A 19,336-nucleotide genomic window follows, 5' to 3' on the forward strand; every position below is an offset into this window, starting at 1 on the left:
GTTACAGGTGAGACTTTGAGCTTTCTATTCATCAAAGAATTCGGAGAAAAGTTTCATGATTTTCACAAAAACACTAGGCATACAACTGTTTTCAACATTTATAATAAGAAGAAATGTAGAATATAATAAGAAATTTAGCTTTGCAATCAAATAAATAAATTATATTTCAAAATATATTAAAATAGAAAACCGTTATTTGAGATATTTCACAATATTACTGTTTTTACTGTATTTTGAATTAAATGAATGCAGCCTTGGTAAGCATAGGAGACTTAACATTTCTTAAAACCATTAAAACTCTTACTGATCCCAAACATTTGAACGGTAGTGTATACCAAATTCTATACTCAAAAGTCTATTATGTTGTCTGTCGCTTTAAATGCTCAAGCTCTGACCGGTTGTCAATGTTTTTATCGGTCATAAGCTGGAAAAATAGTTCTGAAGGTGATTGCAACGATATTGTTTCTCTGAGCTGTTTTTGTTATAGCCTTGTGGTGTGAACTCTGATATTTTATATTTAGAATGATTTTTAGAATGAATAAAGGGCTTCTGAAGCAATTCTTTGCGTTTGTGTAAGAAAAATATCCATATTTAAAACTTTTTCCGGCCGATCGCCCTCTGTGGAAAAGTGTGGAAAGAAAGTCTGCTTCAAAAACAGAGCAACAATCCCTGCCATTTTAAAGCTTGGATTAGCCAGGACTTTTAAAATATAACTGAACTTGTGTTTGTCTGAAAGAAGAATACACCTAGGATGACTTGAGGGAGATTAAATCATAGGCTAATTTTCATTTTTGGGTGAACTATACCTTTAAAGACTCCTGAGAAAGAGAAACCCCTGAGCAATACAAAAATACTCTTAAATAAAGGAACAGTAATAACAGACAAAACAACTATCCTAAAAATACTTGCTAGTCTAACCTGGTTAGGTGTGTCTAGATTAGATTTTTGTAGTTGTCTCCAAGACCAGACTTGGTATTAGAGACATCTAAAACCAGCACAGGCTGATTTAAGCAGCTTTTTCAACCGGAAACACAAACAGTGCACACTGCACAGCTCTTGCAAAGCTCTTGAAAAGCCCTTGAAATTGAGAGGCAACATTAACACATAATATCACCGAACACAATGGATAGAATAAACTGAAGGGCACAGTGAACAAACCCCACTTAAAAACCCGACCGACTGACTGACTGTTATTGAGCTTATCGCACCTCTATCTCTGAAACCTCCCCAATCTTCACTACCACATTCATCTGTTAAGTGAAGACACAAAGATCACAAAAGAGAGGTCATAGTTGCACATTTCCTGTGGCTACATGCATGAAGCAGAGACATTTCCGGCTACAAATGATGAAAACTGACGTACAGAGATATAACCATATTTAATAACATTTAAATTCTTCTAAAGTCAACCAATATACAGCATATTTAGGTTTCCATCCTGAAGCAATTATGCCTGCATGCTTGATAAAACACACACATGCGCGCACACACTCAGACGTCACTCACACATCACACACAAGCTCACGGCAGCTTATCACGCCAGCACTCCGTGCTTAATTGCATCTCGGCTGGTTCACACACAAACACTTTGTGATTGACATTTGACAGAGAAGGAAGTCAAGCACACACACACACACACACACACACACACACACACACACACACACACACACACACACACACACACACACACACACACACACGTTTGTTTCACTATATTAGTGAGGACATTACATAGATGTCCATTGATTTTATATCAGGTCAATGATATTTTCTATCCCCTAACCCAACCCCTATCCTTAAACATACCCATCACAGAAACATGTGCAAAACAATAGATTTAAATAAAAACTTGATTTGGCCGATGTATAAGCCTTTCAAACTAGTGAGGACCAGTCAAATGTCCTCACTAGTGGGTTGTTTTCATGTTTTCAGGACATTTGCGCCCTCACAAGTATTGCTAAACAAGGAACACACACACACACACACACACACACACACACACGCACACACACACACACTTACAGAAACAAACACACTGACCCCGAGCCATATATTTACCACCCCATCAACACCTCACAGTGAGAAAACGAAACTTAAGCTGAGACGCACACACTGGCGCATTAAACACATCATTGACAAATAAGCACACACACACAGCCAACAAATTCATGAAAAATGTCTTTGCCTCTGTTGTCTTTCCAAATAGTGCCATTTTTACTCTAACAAAGGCTCAGCGTGCAACAATAATGACCATGAAAGGAGGATAAACCCATAAGATTAGTGCACACACACACACAAGACTAGACTTGCTTATATACCTACAGCCACACATCCCATCACTGTTATTTGCAATTTCAGTTACAAGTAACTAAAATAACTTTATTATATGATGCATGGTACAAACAACAAGCCAGACAACTGGTACAATGTATTAATGATATTCAGTGAACAATCATATTATACACATTATATAGTCAAAATAATAATAAATAGTAGGACTGTTAAATTAGTTAAACATGCAATAAATTATAAAAGTATTGAATTCTGTTCTGTGTGACTACTAAAAATTTCTTAAATAATGGAGAAAGACCCCCTTTAATTTAGAAATCATATTCAGATGGGACATTTAACAGTATGAAACTCTTTTGTTCAAAATGTAACAACATTTATTAGTCAACAATCATCCGTAGGCCTACTGTCTGGCCTGATTCACTATGCTTAGCCTGCTATAAGTGTTTATATTTTAGACCTAGCAGGATTGTTTTCGTGGGAAATTGTGTACCTCCGTGTGTGTCTCGCCATATCCGTAAAAAGAGAAAAGTTGCTCCGGCTAGTGGCATAGATTGTTTGTCACAACGAGCAAGAAAGGCTGAAATGGATCCTGCTAAATCGTCTGTTAAAAAAAAAAAAAAAAAAAAACACAGGAGAGTTTGCTGCTGGCAAAAAGAGAACAGTTCGTAAAAGCTTTCTGGAGATGGAGAGAACTGAGGGATTTAAAAAGTTGTAAAAGCGACGCAGAGAAGGTGTGTGTATTACTCAGGAGGTGAGCAAATAAACTACCATATGCAGCTTTCCAACAGAGTTTATTGTAAAGCATTATCTATTGTGAAGGGTCATTTCATTATGGTTTATATGGAGGAAGGAAGTACTATGTCTATTACTGGGTTTAGCTACAGTAACGTCTTAAGCTAGTCAGCTCACGATCAAAACTGGTTATATCTCTTAAGCCTAGTAGTAAATGTTGAGTAATATAATAACCATATTCACCTGCACAGTGACGCAGAGTCAAAGCACAACTAAAACAATGTTCTTCTACAAAATGCATGCAGTACATACAATATATTGCCAAAAGTATAGGGACACCCCTCCAAATCAGGTGTTCCAATCACTTCCATGGCCACAGGTGTATAAAATCAAGCATTTGTGAAGCATACAAACATTTGTGAAAGAATGGGTCTCTCTCAGGAGCTCAGTGAATTCAAGTGTGGTACTGTGATAGGTTGCCACCTGTGCAATAAGTCCATTCAAGAAATGTTCTCACTGCTAAATATTCCACAGCCAACTATTAGTGGTATTACAAAATGGAACAAATTGAAAGAAATGGGAATAACAGCAACTAATCCACGAAGTGGGATCACAGAGTGGGGTCAGTGCATGCTGAGGCAAACAGATGTGCACAGAAGCCACCAACTTCCTGCAGAGTCAATAGCTAGAGACCTCCAAACTTTGTTCTTGAGATAATCTGAAGGCCACACAGTGCGCAGAGAGCTTCATGGAATGGGTTTCTATGGCCAAGCAGCATCCAAGCCTTACATCACCAAGTGCAGTAGTGTAAAGCACTTCGCCTTATTTATCTGGCGATCTGATGAGCGAGTCTGGGTTTGACAGTTGTCAGGAGAAAGGTATACTTGCCTGACTGCATTGAGGCAAGAGTAGTTTGGTGGAGGGGGGATTATGGTGTGGGGTTGTTTTTCGGAGGTTAGGTTTGGCCTCTTAGTTCCACTGAAAATAACTCTAAATACTTCAGCATACCAAGACTTTTTGGGCGATTTCATTCTTTGTGGGAACAGTTTTGGAACACCTTCCTGTTCCAACATGACTGCTCACCAATGCCCAAAAAGCAAGGTCCATAAAGACATGGATGAGTGAGTTTGGTGTGGAGGAACTTGACTGGCCGGCACAGAGTCCTGACCTCAACCCGATAGAACACCTTTGGGATGAATTAGAGCAGAGACTACTTATTAATGAATACTATTACTCTATATAAATAATACAAAAATAACATTGTTAAACACCTGTGTTTGTGTACTCCATAGATAGTATGCATACACTCAACATTTACTTAAAAAACTGAAATATATTTTGGGCTTACGTGTCAACACAACAAACTGCTGAACCTAATAATATTAGTGTTCTTGGAACTGATCAAGTCACTGAAAGCCCGCAAAAACAGTAACATTTTAAAATAACCCTTCCGTGTCGCTGTCTGCAATGCTTTCTATATGGAGGTTAAAGTGGCACATGATGCTTGTGCTTAGAGAAACTCTGATGGCTTCGTAATACCAAAGAGATTTTACAGTTATCAATCAGGGGTTGTCTGTCGGCACTGGTGGCGGAAATAATTTTGGAATGTGCTGATCCCCTTGGGGTTTGAAATGAACCCCACCATCTCCCTTCCTCAACCCTCTCCTCTCTTTCTAAAAAAAGCTGAAACCGTAATTACTCCTGCAATCTCCCCACAGGACAAGGCAGGACAGGACAGGGCTCCCTGCACACAACGGGGTTTTCATGAAAAATGGAACAAAGAAATAGTGGAACCCTTCCCCCAACATCTTTTTCTCTTTTTCTACCTCCTTCTCTCTCTCGATCATCCCCTTACCACCTCGGCTGCTTTGTCCTGGACCGGCAGACACATTTTATTACTCTGACTGCAGCGATGCACTCACTCTCTCTCTATCTCACGGGGTGAACAGGGCCAGCTCTTTGTCTAGACTGCCTATAGAGAGAGTTCAGCACCTAAACACACACAAGCATGCGTTTTTATCCCTGCGCAGGGACGACTGTGCATCATCGCCACGTGTGCGCTGTATCTTTGTCCTGATGCTGAGTCGTCCATCCGACCACGCGCACACACACACACACACACACACACACACACTCACACACACACACACACAAGTTAATGTCCCCTGATCACATACTGCATTGCAACAAATATTCCTGTACAAAAAAGACTTTCTAAAGAGAAAACCGAAAGATAAAATTGGTTCAATCTACATGCAGTAGCTGATATTTCATCATTCTCTTACCAATAAACATGTAGTGGAGTAACAAGAATCTAAATACACATTTTAGAATCAGGTTACAATAAGCAGGACACTTTTTTATATGAATGCACATGACAGTTCATGATTATTGGTATTTTAATTTAGTTTTATATAAATATATTTATATTATTATAATACATTTCATATAAGTATTTTCCTAACTGGTAACCTTATAATAGGGGTATACACATTGGTTAACTTATTAACAATAAACAGTATACTCAATGACAAAATTTGCATTTAGTAATATTTTTGACATTCAAAAATTGAATAGGTTATTGCATTATAAAATAAGATGAACTAACAATGAACAATAGCATATTTCTAAATCAACATTAACCAATATTAATAAATGCTGAAAAAAGTGTACAATAATGTTATATGCAATAAAGTATAAATAAAACTATTAAAATAAAGAAAAATAACTAATTAATAAATCATTTTATTTTATATTTTATTACATTTGAATGTGGTTCAATGGACGATTTGGCTTTCTAAGCCCATATGCGTTATGCGTTTATATTCAATATAAAAATGTAATAATTTCACAGTCTTAAATGTCACAGCTAAATTTCCTGATATTTCTCAATTATTCATTACAGTGGGAATCATACATAGTAATGAGGCTGTTTTAAATCAAAATCAAATCTTCATGATGCTAAAATCTTAATTTCACACTTCATATTGAGACAGAAACCATCCTCTGTTGTCAGAGAGACAGCACATACACATGTTCTGTTAAAAACAATGCTCGCAGTAATGAGGTAGAAGATTGTATAGCTATTTGAAACAGTAATCACTAGACAAAAGGTCCGTGACTCTGTCCTAGGAGGATGGGAAGAGGCTTATCCCTCCCTCGGTACAGGTGGAATGTAAAACAGATTGCCCGAAAGGGTTAAAATATTCTGCAAAGCGTCTGGGGAGTCATGGGGGGAGGATAAAGGGGGTTGGCATCAGGTCTGAGCCAATATCTGCACAGATTTATTGAGATTCTTCCATTGTCACTACCACCTTTCTTTCGTTCGGTCAATATGAGTAAATTCAGGCACAAAGTTCATTTCATTTTAGAAAATACACACTTATTCTTTTCCCTATCAGTCATTTTTTATGTTTTTCTGTGCTCTTTTAAAGAGCAAGCCAGCTTTAGTCTCTGACGCCTTCTCATTCTCTCCATCACACGTCAGGCTTGTAAACAGAAAGGCATGGTTGAGTACACACACAAAGCCTCGTGTGGAGCAGCGTGAAGGGGAGGAGTGACAGCATACTGCAGAGACCCCGCCCCACACGCACAGAACACACTGCGTCCTTTCTCATCTTCTCTTCAGAGTCACAAAAATCCTTTAGACTATGAACTAAGGAATATGATGCTTTGGCCATCAAATGCACCTATAAAAACCACCTCTGTTGACATTTAACCTCACAGTTCGCACCTTTAACCTCTGATTCAACATCATCAGAGACCATTACAGCCAATCAATCATCAATTTTCTCCCATAAATCATCACTTTTACACCCTATACTCTTGAATTCAGGTTTTCCAGACGCGTTCCTTTTTACAAAGACAGGCTTTAATATGAGCAGAGCTGCTCCCAGATGAATGTGACTGTGGTCAGTGAGCTCTTCATTACTGTGCCGACCTCAACGGACCGAAGCCGCTGATAGTAACGTGAATAATTAGACTATGAGATTCTGCTTCCTATACAGACACAAAGGCTGTAATTAATGAGGAGGGAAATTAGGAATATTTAAGAATATAAAGAGAGGTGTAAAAGAGAATGGAGAATGTGGCAGTGAGAAAGATGGTGACAATAGAGAAAGATATGAAGATGAGAATTTGTTAATGAGCAAGTGACTAGTCTTTACATGGGTGTAAAATTGAAGGACCGGATGATTGGCAGTCAGATTTGTGGTATTTCAGGTATTACCTAAGTTTTGGGGACAACATATCACCTGAAAGACATTAATACCAGAAATGTGTGATATTGTGGAGATATTTTTTGGCCCCCATTAAACAAATAGCTTATAAATTCTGTGAGGGTTGTATTTAGGGGTAGGGAAGGGTTTTTCACCCCAAAAATTAAGGTTCAGTAATTACTCACCCTCATGTCAATCGAAACCCATAACACATTTGTTCTTCTTTAGAACACAAATTAAGATTTTTTATGAAATCTGAGAGCTTCCATAGACAGCAACACAATTACCACTTCAAGGCCCAGAAATTGTTAAAATTGTCGATGTGACTACAGTGACAAAAAAAACAAGCAAAAAAAGATTTTCAGTCTCTTATGCTATGACGTAGAACCTGGAAGTGCTGCAGTATTAACAAAGCGGCCAGATTCGGAGACTGGCACAGAAGATAATAAATTATTCAAAAAAGTAGTTCTTTTTTATGTTGCTTCATAATATTAGGTCATTAATTACTCACTCTCATGTTGTTCGACACCTGTAAGACCTAAGTTCATCTTCGGAACACAAGTGAAGATATTTTTGTTGAAATCCGATGGCTCAAAAAGGCCTTCATTGACACCAATGTCATATCCTCTCTTAAGACCCATAAAAGGCACTAAAGACGTCGTTACAAAGTCCATCTCACTACAGTGGCTCTACAATCATTTTATGAAGTGACGAGAATATTTTTTGTGCAAAAAACAAAACAAAAAAACAGTGTATCGATTCATGATTCAGACCGTGTGTCAAAACGCCAAACTGCTGAAATCACGTGACTTTGGTGATACGAATCATGAATCGATACAATGATTCATAATGGTTCAAAGTTTTGAAATCAGCCCATCACTATATAGGTCGCTATTTAGTTTTTTTGCGCACAAAAACTATTCTCATCGCTTCATAAAATTATTGTAGAGCCACTGTAGTGAGATGGACTTTGTAACGACGTCTTTAGTGCCTTAGGGATGTGCGGTATACCGGTATTGGGAAAATACTGGTATATATTTTATTTAAAACGGTACAATATCATGCTTTTGCACATTTCGGTATATGCTGATCACCGCTAGGTGGCAGTGCACTACCCAAACTGAGGCAAAACCGGCAAATGTGACGACAACAACATAGACAAACAAAATGGATAAAGAAGTTGAATCTCACGCAAGATGCCCAAACCAAATTAATAAAAAGAGGAGTAGAAGTGAAATTTGTTATTACTTATTGCTTATAAAACTGATGAAGAACCATCAAACCTAGCCAAGCATCTGTCACTATCCTGATTTTAAGACTTCTTAAGAGATCGGCAGTGCATCGTTCAAAACCATCTCATTTAGACATTTATTTTCAAATGACTGATTTGATGTGATATTTGTTGATTAATTTACTAATAAACATTTGTGGTAATTTCCCACTTTATAAACTCAAAACTTGCATAGTTGTACTCCTTCTCACACAATATGCCTGCACCAATATAAGACCATGTAGTAACATGTACTTCGGTATTAGATTGTGGTATGTGGTACCGTACCAAAGCCAAAATTGTGGTATCGAGCCATCCCAAGTGCCTTTTATGGGTCTTGAGAGAGGAAACTGCATTGGTGTCAATGGAGGCCTTTCTGAGCCATCGGATTTCAACAAAAATATCTTAAACTGTGTTCTGAGGATGAACGGAGGTCTTACGGGTGTCGAACGGCATGAGGGTGAGTAATTAATGAGAGCATTTTATTTTTGGTTGAACCACTGGAGTCACATGGACTATTTCGACAATGTCTTTACTGCCTTTCGGGGCCCTGAAAGTGGTTGTTGCATTGCTATCTATGTGGGGTCAGAAAGCTCTCAGATTTCATCAAAAATAGCTTTGAAAATTATCAAAGGTCTTACAGGTTTGGAACGACATGAGGGTGAGTAATTAATGAGAGAATACATTTTTTTTTTAACTATCACCTCGTTAAGGAAAAGAATATACTGTTTGTACACTATAAAAGTCTATTGAAAGTCCCCATAAAACATGGAAACCAACCAGACACACACATATGTCACCATATAGGCTCAAAACAACATCTTGGTGGGATAATAATCACAAAATAAATTTGGGTTAACTATGCCTTTAAGGCCAACTGTAATGGTGCGATCGTGTGAAAGAGAGAGAGAGAGAGAGAGAGAGAGAGAGAGAGAGAGAGAGAGAGAGAGAGAGAGAGAGAGAGAGAGAGAGAGAGAGAGAGAGAGAGAGAGAGAGAGAGAAGGAAAGTGGGATTCTTATAAATACTTCAGGGCTTTGGAGAGTGAGAAACCATGGGGTGATGCTCCTGCGAGGTGAACGAGGGGTAACTCGCTCCTCAGGGGGGTAAATATTGCTCCACAACCCTGAACTGACCTGCCGTTTTATATAATAAAACAGATTTGCCAGCTCTGACTAAGTTAATTCTCCATGCTGCGCTCGAAGAACGTGTCGAATGGATGTAGCACAAGAAAATAGGTGCGAGCGGATAGCTTGGCGGTTTGACTCTGTAGGCAAAATAAGATATGAGTTCTGGACTCAAGACTGTGTGACTGTGTCATTCATCTGAGCTATCAAGGTCACTGTGGAGGGCGGAAGAGAGGTGAGCTGTGGGTTGCCATAACCGAAGCGCCCCCTGGGAAAATACCGGAAGCTTTCAGTCACCACTTATCAGCTGGTCTCAAATTTCTTTCAAAGAGACAATGGATAATAACCGCAGGGAAAAATGACAGGCGTTAGCCCACCTAGACGGCAAAGGTACATTATTCTGACTCAATGACAAGTCTCAGACAAACAAAGCACTCTTGATTTATAGATTATGCAACAAAAGCACCTGTGTAAACACGTCATACACACTTCATTATACTCATCCGAGCAGTTCATTCTGCTACAGAACAGTGTACAATACTGTATAAGCACATTACCAAAACACCCACAAGTCAATAGAAGTGAATAGATGGGGTTGTGTAAGAAAAATCTCAATATTTAATTATAAAGTAAAGTATCTGAAATAAACCCCCAAACAAATAATGTAAAAAATGTACCTTGAATGCAATGTAAGTCGCTTTGGATGAATGCCAAATGCATAAATGTAAATATCTAGCTTCGGGCAGACCACCTTCCGTATAAAACTTACAAAGAAGGTGTAATGCCTTCTATATGGGGTGAGACAGAATATAAATAGGGCTGTATATCATTGTCCTTCCCTGAGGTAATACGAGAATCGTTGCACTGGCGCCAAAAATCTATATTTTAATTAATAAAATAAGTCACTCTAAATAGATTTCCCCTCTCCTACCATACTTCATGTCTCCCCGAGGTAGCGCTCAACACATGAATGAGGGAAATGTGAGCATAAATTAACTAGTCTCAGAAAAATATATTTTTTTAATGAGATGGCGGACTAGCCTAGAAATCTAGACGCACCCTAGCGGCAGCAAATATAATTTGCCCGCAAGTGTCGTCTAGGAACTCTCAATACCCTTCTGAGCTGTATTCCTCATAATCTGGACGGCCCAATCACATCATGTATAGAGTCGGCGGGCGGGGCCATAATGACGACGGCCGAGTTGCGTTTGCGTGCTTCTAGTAAACACAGAAAACTGGCGAACGGCGGCGGTCTTTCGAATCAGCTCTGACCGCGACTCTGGAAGACTTGGAGTTAAGCTTTTCTCTGAGAAAAGAACAAAGAACGGCACTGAAGTCATTCTTAAAAAGGGAAGATGTGTTCGGAGTTTAGCCGACCGGATACGGCGAATGTTTAATCAGTCAGCGAGCTCCGTTTCACCTTCGTTGCTCTGGTTGGTGTAGCGCTATCCTATCGCGTGCAGAGGGAGTTTAAAAGACAACCGTTTATCCCGCCCCTCGGATTGAGCCCTGTCTATGGTGAGTTTCCAGACCAAACATCTTGATGTGGGTCTGGCTTGTCAGGCTAATGGCGGACAGCAGTGTGAGCAAAATAATAGATGCCCCAGCATATCCAAATTCTGGAAAACCTGCACTTAACCTTTTCACAGGCATTTTGTTTTCATAGTTAGACAGATATCGTGATGTATCATTGGAGGAAAGTGATTGTCGCAGAATTGCTGCGTGATATAATTGGTATCGTGAGGCCTTGTATCTTATCGTATCTTGAGGTACCCTGTTATTCCCACTCCTAGTAAATCATACTTTCAGCGCCCACAATTCATTCTTACTGTAATAATCAATTATTTTTTAGTTCCCCTCTGTGTACAATGTGCATTCAAGTGTATTAGAGTGTGTAAGTGATTCTAATGTCTTAACTTTAGAATCATATATCAAGAGTAATTGCTCCAGTCCTGCCCACTCATCAGGACAGTTTTAGATATTACGGAGCGGCTCCCCGCATTGCTTTCTTGCCAGGGCTTTATAGATGAAAGGCTATGGTGGGATTCTGCAGAACGAAACAGAGAAGGTCCCAAGCTTTTCAAATCACTCCCTTTCTTACAGTTCTTTTATTTCATCTCCAGTCCTTAATGACACATCACATGCAAATGAGAGCGTGGTGTCTGGGAGCGCATTCCGTAGGAGTCATTTTTCACCATTTCCCAAAAAAACAGAGTATTAAAAAAATCAAGCGAGCCAGTTACGCTGTAGGCAACGCAATGCATCAAACTGGTTTACAAACCACACTGAGAGTTTTAAGTTACATAAAATACAAAACAATCCCATTAAATTATACATAAAACTAAAATAATAAAGCCTCTAGAGCCGTTTGAAGCAAGGAACTGGCGATGATACTTCCCTCCACATGACTGAAGCAGTGTAAGGAGTTACTTGATGAGGTGACTAGCATAAGCATGACTTATTAACTATAAATCGCCAGACTGGATTCAAAAATGCCTTTAGGCACATGCAAAACATCAGAAACCAATTGTGATTTGCTATGTTTCATAACAGGCCTTGTAATTTGACTATTTCTATAAACCGAAGTAAGTATTGCGATATCCTATGGTTTCACCAACTAGCCAATTTATTATTATTACATTATAATAATAATAATTATATTATTTATTAATTATTATTAATTATTATTTAATTATTATTATTCCAACTTATTATTATTATATTCGATGCCAAAACTAGTGGTCAACCAAGGCCAACAATGATATATAAAACTCATGATTTTTTAAATTTATTTAATAAAATAAAACTAATATCCCTAAAGTATTAACAATAAAAAATATTTAAAAAGTCATTCAAGCCATTACTTATTTACATCTGTAGCAACGCATAATGTAAAAACTGCACACACTTTATAACTATAATACAATTATTATAATAAAAATGTTCATAATGTAATAATTTTCTCAAAATAAAATCTTGACCTCAATGTAATATTTTTTTACATTGGGAAAATTATTACATTTTTAATTTACCAAAAACATGTCATGTTATACTGTAGTAGTTTTTCAAGCATAAAAATATTAATATCCCTTACAGTAAATTTAAAAATCTAAAGTAAAAGTCTTAAACTACCTGTGAAATGCATCATTTAAATATTCTATACAATTATTATTATAATTATTATTATTATTATTATTATTATTATTATTATTATTATTATTATTATTATTCATAAACCAATGCTCTGGTTATTATATTATTAATAATAATAATAATAATAATAATAATAATAATAATAATAATAATAATAATAATAATAATAATAATAATAGCATAAATATTTAAATCTGTTGCATTGTGCAGGCAGTTTAAGACTGGATTTAGATTTTAAAAAATGTACTGTAAGGAAATACTAATTTTTTGTTTTAAAAGCTATTACAATAATTAAAATATGACATGTTTTGGACAATGTAATACATTTCTCATCATTTTTATTACATGAGCTCAAGATTGTATTAAATTGTTAGAAAATTATTTTATTTAATTTAATTTATTTAATTTAATTTATATAATTTTATTATAATAATAATAATAATGTAATACTTATTACATTATGTGCCGTTATTACATTGAGTTCCTACAATATCTTATATACGAGTACATTTTTGAACACTGGAAGTTTTATTAATTCATATATATATATAATGCTTTGCTTTTCCCATTCAAGTTCTATAGTTGATCAATTTGGACCAAAACATCACCAAGTTTTTAACCTCTCAAACTGAGGAAACCATTTTTATATATAATAATAAAAATAATAATAATAACAATAATAGATTTTATTTATAACGCACTTTTCATTCCGAAGAATTTGAAAGTGCTACAATAAAAAGGGGAAAATAGCTAAAAATGCATAAAAAGTAAAAAATATAGAATAATAATATATATAATGCTTTGCTTTTCCCATTCAAGTTCTATAGTTGATCAATTTGGACCAAAACATCACCAAGTTTTTAACCTCTCAAACTGAGGAAACCATTTTTATATATAATAATAAAAATAATAATAATAACAATAATAGATTTTATTTATAACGCACTTTTCATTCCGAAGAATTTGAAAGTGCTACAATAAAAAGGGGAAAATAGCTAAAAATGCATAAAAAGTAAAAAATATAGAATAATAAAACACAAAAAAGCCTTTCTGAACAGTAAAGTATTTAGTTCTGCTTTAAAAAAAAAAAACTAAACAAAGAAAGAAATCAAAAATGACCAAAACATTTTTTAATTAGGTTTAATGAAGATATAGGCTAATGCTAATTAGGCTACTGCAATTAAACTGACAGTTAAAAAATCTTTGGCACATTTGATTAAAAAAATTTTTTAATAGCTGTTGGTAGTATTTGGAACTGACAGAAAGGAAAGCTAATGCGTCTGCTAATCTGCTCATTTTTAAAATAAGCTAAAAATTGGCTAATTTCTTGGCTTATCATGAATCCCTGTGTCTGAGCAAACAAATCAATTCTAAAATAGCTCATTGATAACTAACACGTGATCATAAAAAAACAGAGGATTGCTAGAGAAACAAGAGAACTAGTGATGACAGCAGAAACAAACACACATAGTGCCAATGCTTCAGATAGCACTTCCTCTCAGCCTCGGGGACATGCATCATCTCATGCGGCGGCATTAAGAAATCAATCTCAGGCAAAACACCACAGTGATATTTGATTCCAGCCTTCCTGACTTACTTTGCGTGACAAAAGCCAAGCCCGAATCATGCTTGGCCATACTAAATAAATTAAAACCTGGAAAGGAGCCCAAATAGCAGCCGTGAGAGGAGGGAGGATCGATCCGGTTGACGGATCAGCGAGCCCTCATGGGCATCTCAGGGAAACGCCAGATTAAGAGAGAGAACAGGGCACTTTACAAGGCCTCTCTGCAGGAGAGGAGGGATTTAAGACAGGTAAAGTGTGAAAAGTGCAGTGTTCTCAGCAAGCTAGGACTACTCTAAAACCGTGATCCACGAACCGAGGTCAAGGAATAGAAGCGCTGCTCGGTTACTGGAGGATTTGTAAGAGACAGAGTGATGGATTGAAGCTGATGACAGGAAAAACGTCCCGGCAGAGCAGGTTTCCAAAGGTAACAGACAGGTCATGTTCGGAAGCCGGTTTATGGTTAGCTTAATAAGTCAATAATCAGTGACTTCCCGTTAAAATGCCAACTAGATGTCTCACTTGGATTCTTGTCCATCCTATTGATTGACAAGAGGATCACAATTCTGTCTGGGGGCAAAGCTTTTACAATCCTCATCGGCAATTGGAGTAACTCATAAAAACACTTCCTTTTCCATCTCTACTCATTTACTCCACATTAATCCTCCTCTAGTTCAACACGTCTAGAATCCCCTTGAGAGAGACTGTTATCAGACAGGTTTTTGTGATGCTGCAATACTTTTCTATTTTGGTTGCGACCCACTTCTAGCAAAAGCAACATGGCATAAAGTGATGTTTCGGTATAAGTAAAACTTCCTTATGTAAAAACATTTATTCCTATAGGAGCGGTTGCCGGGGATGCGCCGATCGCCAAGTTCATTTCCAGGCTAAGTAAGTCAGTTCTGAGCTCTGCCTGAGGCTCTGCCTTTATTCTGATACATCCCATAGAGACAGAAGCTCCCGAGACCAGATCTAGAACACTTTACAGGGATGTTTACATCTTTATCTCATCATATGAAAGCATGGATGTGCAAAAATCTTGGGTTTCAAGCTTTAGGGGGATGTTTATGTTTTCTATCTCACTTGACTTTAGAAACATGCCAGAGCATATACACTCTAGTCTAGATCTATCTGCCTATCTGCCTATCTATCTATCTATCTATCTATCTATCTATCTATCTATCTATCTATCTATCTATCTATCTATCTATCTATCTATGATGATGTGAAATATTAAAGCAAAAGTTTAAAGAAAATATAAACCGATATAACAGCTATTTCAGAATATCCAAATGAGTCTATAAATAATAAATGCATAATCATGCAAAAACATACATAGCCTATCTATCTATCTATCTATCTATCTATCTATCTATCTATCTATCTATCTATCTATCTATCTATCTATCTATCTATCTATCTATCTATCTATCTGCAAACCCACCAGTCTGCCTGTCTGTCTATCTCAAATGATGTGAAATATCCAAATGAGTCTATAAATAACATACATAACCATGCAAAAACATACATAGTCTATCTATCTATCTATCTATCTATCTATCTATCTATCTATCTATCTATCTATCTAATCACGAATTGTGTGGAAGATTACTGCATACGTTTAAAAGACATTTTAAACAGTTATAACACTAGTAGGCTATTTCAGAATCCAAACGAGTCTGTAAACCAACAATTATATAACATAATCCTGCAAAAACACACATAACGTTAGGCGTTTGAAAGTCTGTGAAGAACAAAACAATAAACAAAAGTAAACTCAAACAGTGTTTTAGGGTCATCTGCCATCACATTAAGATTAAGTTCGTGTCCTTGAACAGCAAAATAGCACTAGATTCAAAATGCATTCGCATCGAATCGAATCGTATTTCTCTATAAGTCAAAGCGCCCATGCAGTGCATGAACACGCACTCACCTTAGAGCATCCCAGGTTCAACCGTCCCTCACTCAGCCGGCTCACCGCCCGCTCTCTTCCACAGCAGACCCGCTGACTGAACGCTCTCGCTTCGGCGTGATGCTTTGAGTGGAGCATCTCTCTCTCGCTCTCTCTCTCTCTCATCCGGGATGCAGCAGTTGCTGTGTGGTACCTGTTAACGCTGCCCTCTTCCGGCCACTGCGGTGAACTGCAATCAGACCACATTATGCGTATCACACCGTCACCAAGCGGCTATTGTCATGGCAACAAAGAACTACAAACAATAAGGTGAACAACATAATACATCTATAAGCTAAATTAATGCGTTTCGAAGGCTTAAAGCTGATCAATTAACCAAGTGTAGCTAATTGATTTAAAGTAATCAATCAAAATAACAACTATTAAATTCCAAAATGTATTTTATTTACAGCATCAAGTTTAAACAGTAGGTACAGTCATTTACAGTGCAGACATAACGTTACGTTAAACCACTCCAGATGGGTAATAACATAGATAAGTGTACATATCGGCACATATCTATGGGTAATAATGTTATACCGAATGCGCCACATTTGAAATGGTCCAAAAATGAACAGACAAAACGACAAAAACACCTTTAAAATGAAGCAGGTGATATAATAACACGTTTAATGTTTTAATTGCATAATTTCTACGTCTTTTATTTTTTCTAGTAATAGTATGTAAATAAGCAATATTGTATAAATCTCACATACTTTGTTGTTAATTATAACTACTTGCCTCATTACACATGTATTATTTATATTATTAAATCATGTTTATTTTTATCTAACCAGCTGAGACATTATATATATATATATATATATATATATATATATATATATATATATATATATATATATATATATATATATATATATATACTATAAATTACAATGTTTCAAGAGTTCAGAACAAGTGTGAATCTTTTCACACTAACAGGAACATAATCACATAATATAAGAACACATTTTACTCTACTAAAATCTATGTAAATAAAACGTGAGCAAGGCCTCTGCACATGCATTATTGCTTTCAGAACTATAAAGAGCAAGATTTGCTATTTACAAATCATTTACTCTATGGAATATAAAGAAAGAAGGCTAGTTTATTGATTGTTTGATTGTGTCTGCATAATTAAATTACCCCATGATTTACTCATTGAACTGCGAGAGGCGTTACACTTTCTGCCCAAGTTGAATATGGAAGGTGGACTGGCGTTGTAAGCTGTATTTGACTTTATTAATTTTTAAATATGGATCAGAGGGCCTGAAGGTGGGCTTGAAGGTGAGTAAATCATGGGGTAATTTTCATTTTAAAGTGAACTACTCCTTTAAGGGACTGTCAGCATAAATCAATGCGCTGCTGCCTCATCTGTATACATGAAAAAGTTGAACTAGAATTTATAAATGTTCTTAATATAAATTCATCATATGCACTCTAGACTAAATTATCCTGAGGTCAGATTGGTTGATGAAGGGTTGTTTGAAATCCAGCTGAATAGCCTACAGATGGCAATCATGCGCCTCAGAAAATTGTTGGGGAAACATGAAAAATATATACATTTGTGATGACCATTACATTTTTCAACCATTAACATTGCCAATATTATACTCAGCAACATTTTTACCTCTATCCTAATAGCATCATATCCTAATGAAAGCATCAATTTATAACAGCTGGAACTCGAAGGCCATTGTCAGAATAATAATTTAAAAACAACAACAACAGTATTTGACCAAAAAAATACTAACTTTGACTAGTTTCTTTAGGTGGAGATCCATATGTGGCATAAGTAATTAGACAAATTATTGTAGCCTACTTGAGCTCGGAATTATTAATATATATTTTTAATTATTTTTTTGTGTGAAAGAAGTCTCTTGTGCAAACCAAGCAATAAAACATTAAAAAATCTTGGTTATTTTAAATTGTAATAATATTTCTTACAGTATTTAAATTTGCTTGGTGCATACGACTGATCAAAAAGCTTTAAAAATCTTAAGAAAATATTCCAACTTTAGTCTAATTTTTAAAGGAATAGTTCACACACAAATGAAAATTGCCCATGATTACCCTCAAGCCATAGGTGTATGACAATCTTTTTTCAGACGAATAAATACTTCCACACGGCACCAGGAGGGGGGCTTCTAAACGAAAGGAAGCATTTGTGTGAGAAAAAAAATCCATATTTAAAACGTAATAAACTAAACTAGCTTCTGACAGACAGTGGTAGGCCTACATTTACAGGAACGTCCTGACTCATGGCGCGTCGACGAACACTGACGCCAGTCACGAATTTGAAGTCTTAACAATAACTTTTGGATATATAAGATTTGGATATAGCCTACAAGATGAGGGGCTTGCGTCTGTTGCTGCTCAGCCCTATTTGTTTGAACCACGAGAGTCGTCAAAGCTTACGCTACTACATCGCGTCAGATTACTATTTTGTTCGACTTGTGCAGTTATGCTTGTGCAGTTATGTTTTAGTTTTTAAGGTTTGAAACATTAAACTTTTTCTAACGCAAGCGCATTGTTTCATCAGAAGGCTTTTTCAACTCCCTAGAGCCGTATGGATATCTTTTATTATAGATGACGATTCACTTTTTGGGGCTTAAAAATCGAATCCTCTATTCATTATTCGTCTAACAGAAGAAAGTCATACACGGCTACATGTCTTTAGCGTGAGTAAATCATGGGATACTTTTTTATTTTTGGGTTAATATTTGTAAAATATTTAGCTTGACAAAAACACAACGTGATACGTCCAAACAATTAACATGACCAAAATATACCCCTAGATATTAACGTCTCTCCAGATATTCAAAAAATGCCTGATTTAGTGACATTAAAACAAGCGAAGAGGCAGACTCCATCTGCGTTGAAAGAGACACAGTAGCCAGCACTGTGACAGAATAAACGCAACAAACGCTGGTAACTGCTCAACCAGACCACCAGGTGGCAGTACTACCCGAAGGTCTAATCTGTGTGGACGAGTAAAAAACCTACAAATTCTGGATTAGAGCAGTTCAAAC

General features: G+C 36.5%; 2 protein-coding genes across 4 annotated transcripts in view; both read right to left on the reverse strand.

The window, feature by feature from the left end:
• Positions 1-16,375, reverse strand: part of mtus2a (microtubule associated tumor suppressor candidate 2a) — an 82,016-nt gene extending 65,641 nt beyond the window's left edge. For both annotated transcript variants that reach the window (XM_067433076.1, XM_067433075.1), the window contains exon 1: positions 16,287-16,375. The gene's annotated coding sequence lies outside the window, so the exon portion shown is untranslated. The remainder of the gene's footprint in view (positions 1-16,286) is intronic.
• Positions 16,376-17,213: 838 nt separating this feature from the next.
• slc7a1a (solute carrier family 7 member 1a) overlaps positions 17,214-19,336 on the reverse strand; it is a 32,538-nt gene continuing 30,415 nt past the window's right edge. For both annotated transcript variants that reach the window (XM_067433332.1, XM_067433331.1), the window contains exon 12: positions 17,214-19,336. This exon is cut by the window's right edge and continues 691 nt beyond it. The gene's annotated coding sequence lies outside the window, so the exon portion shown is untranslated.

Source organism: Pseudorasbora parva, chromosome 23 (genome assembly GCF_024679245.1).
Source record: "Pseudorasbora parva isolate DD20220531a chromosome 23, ASM2467924v1, whole genome shotgun sequence".
Taxonomy (NCBI): Eukaryota; Metazoa; Chordata; class Actinopteri; order Cypriniformes; family Gobionidae; genus Pseudorasbora; species Pseudorasbora parva.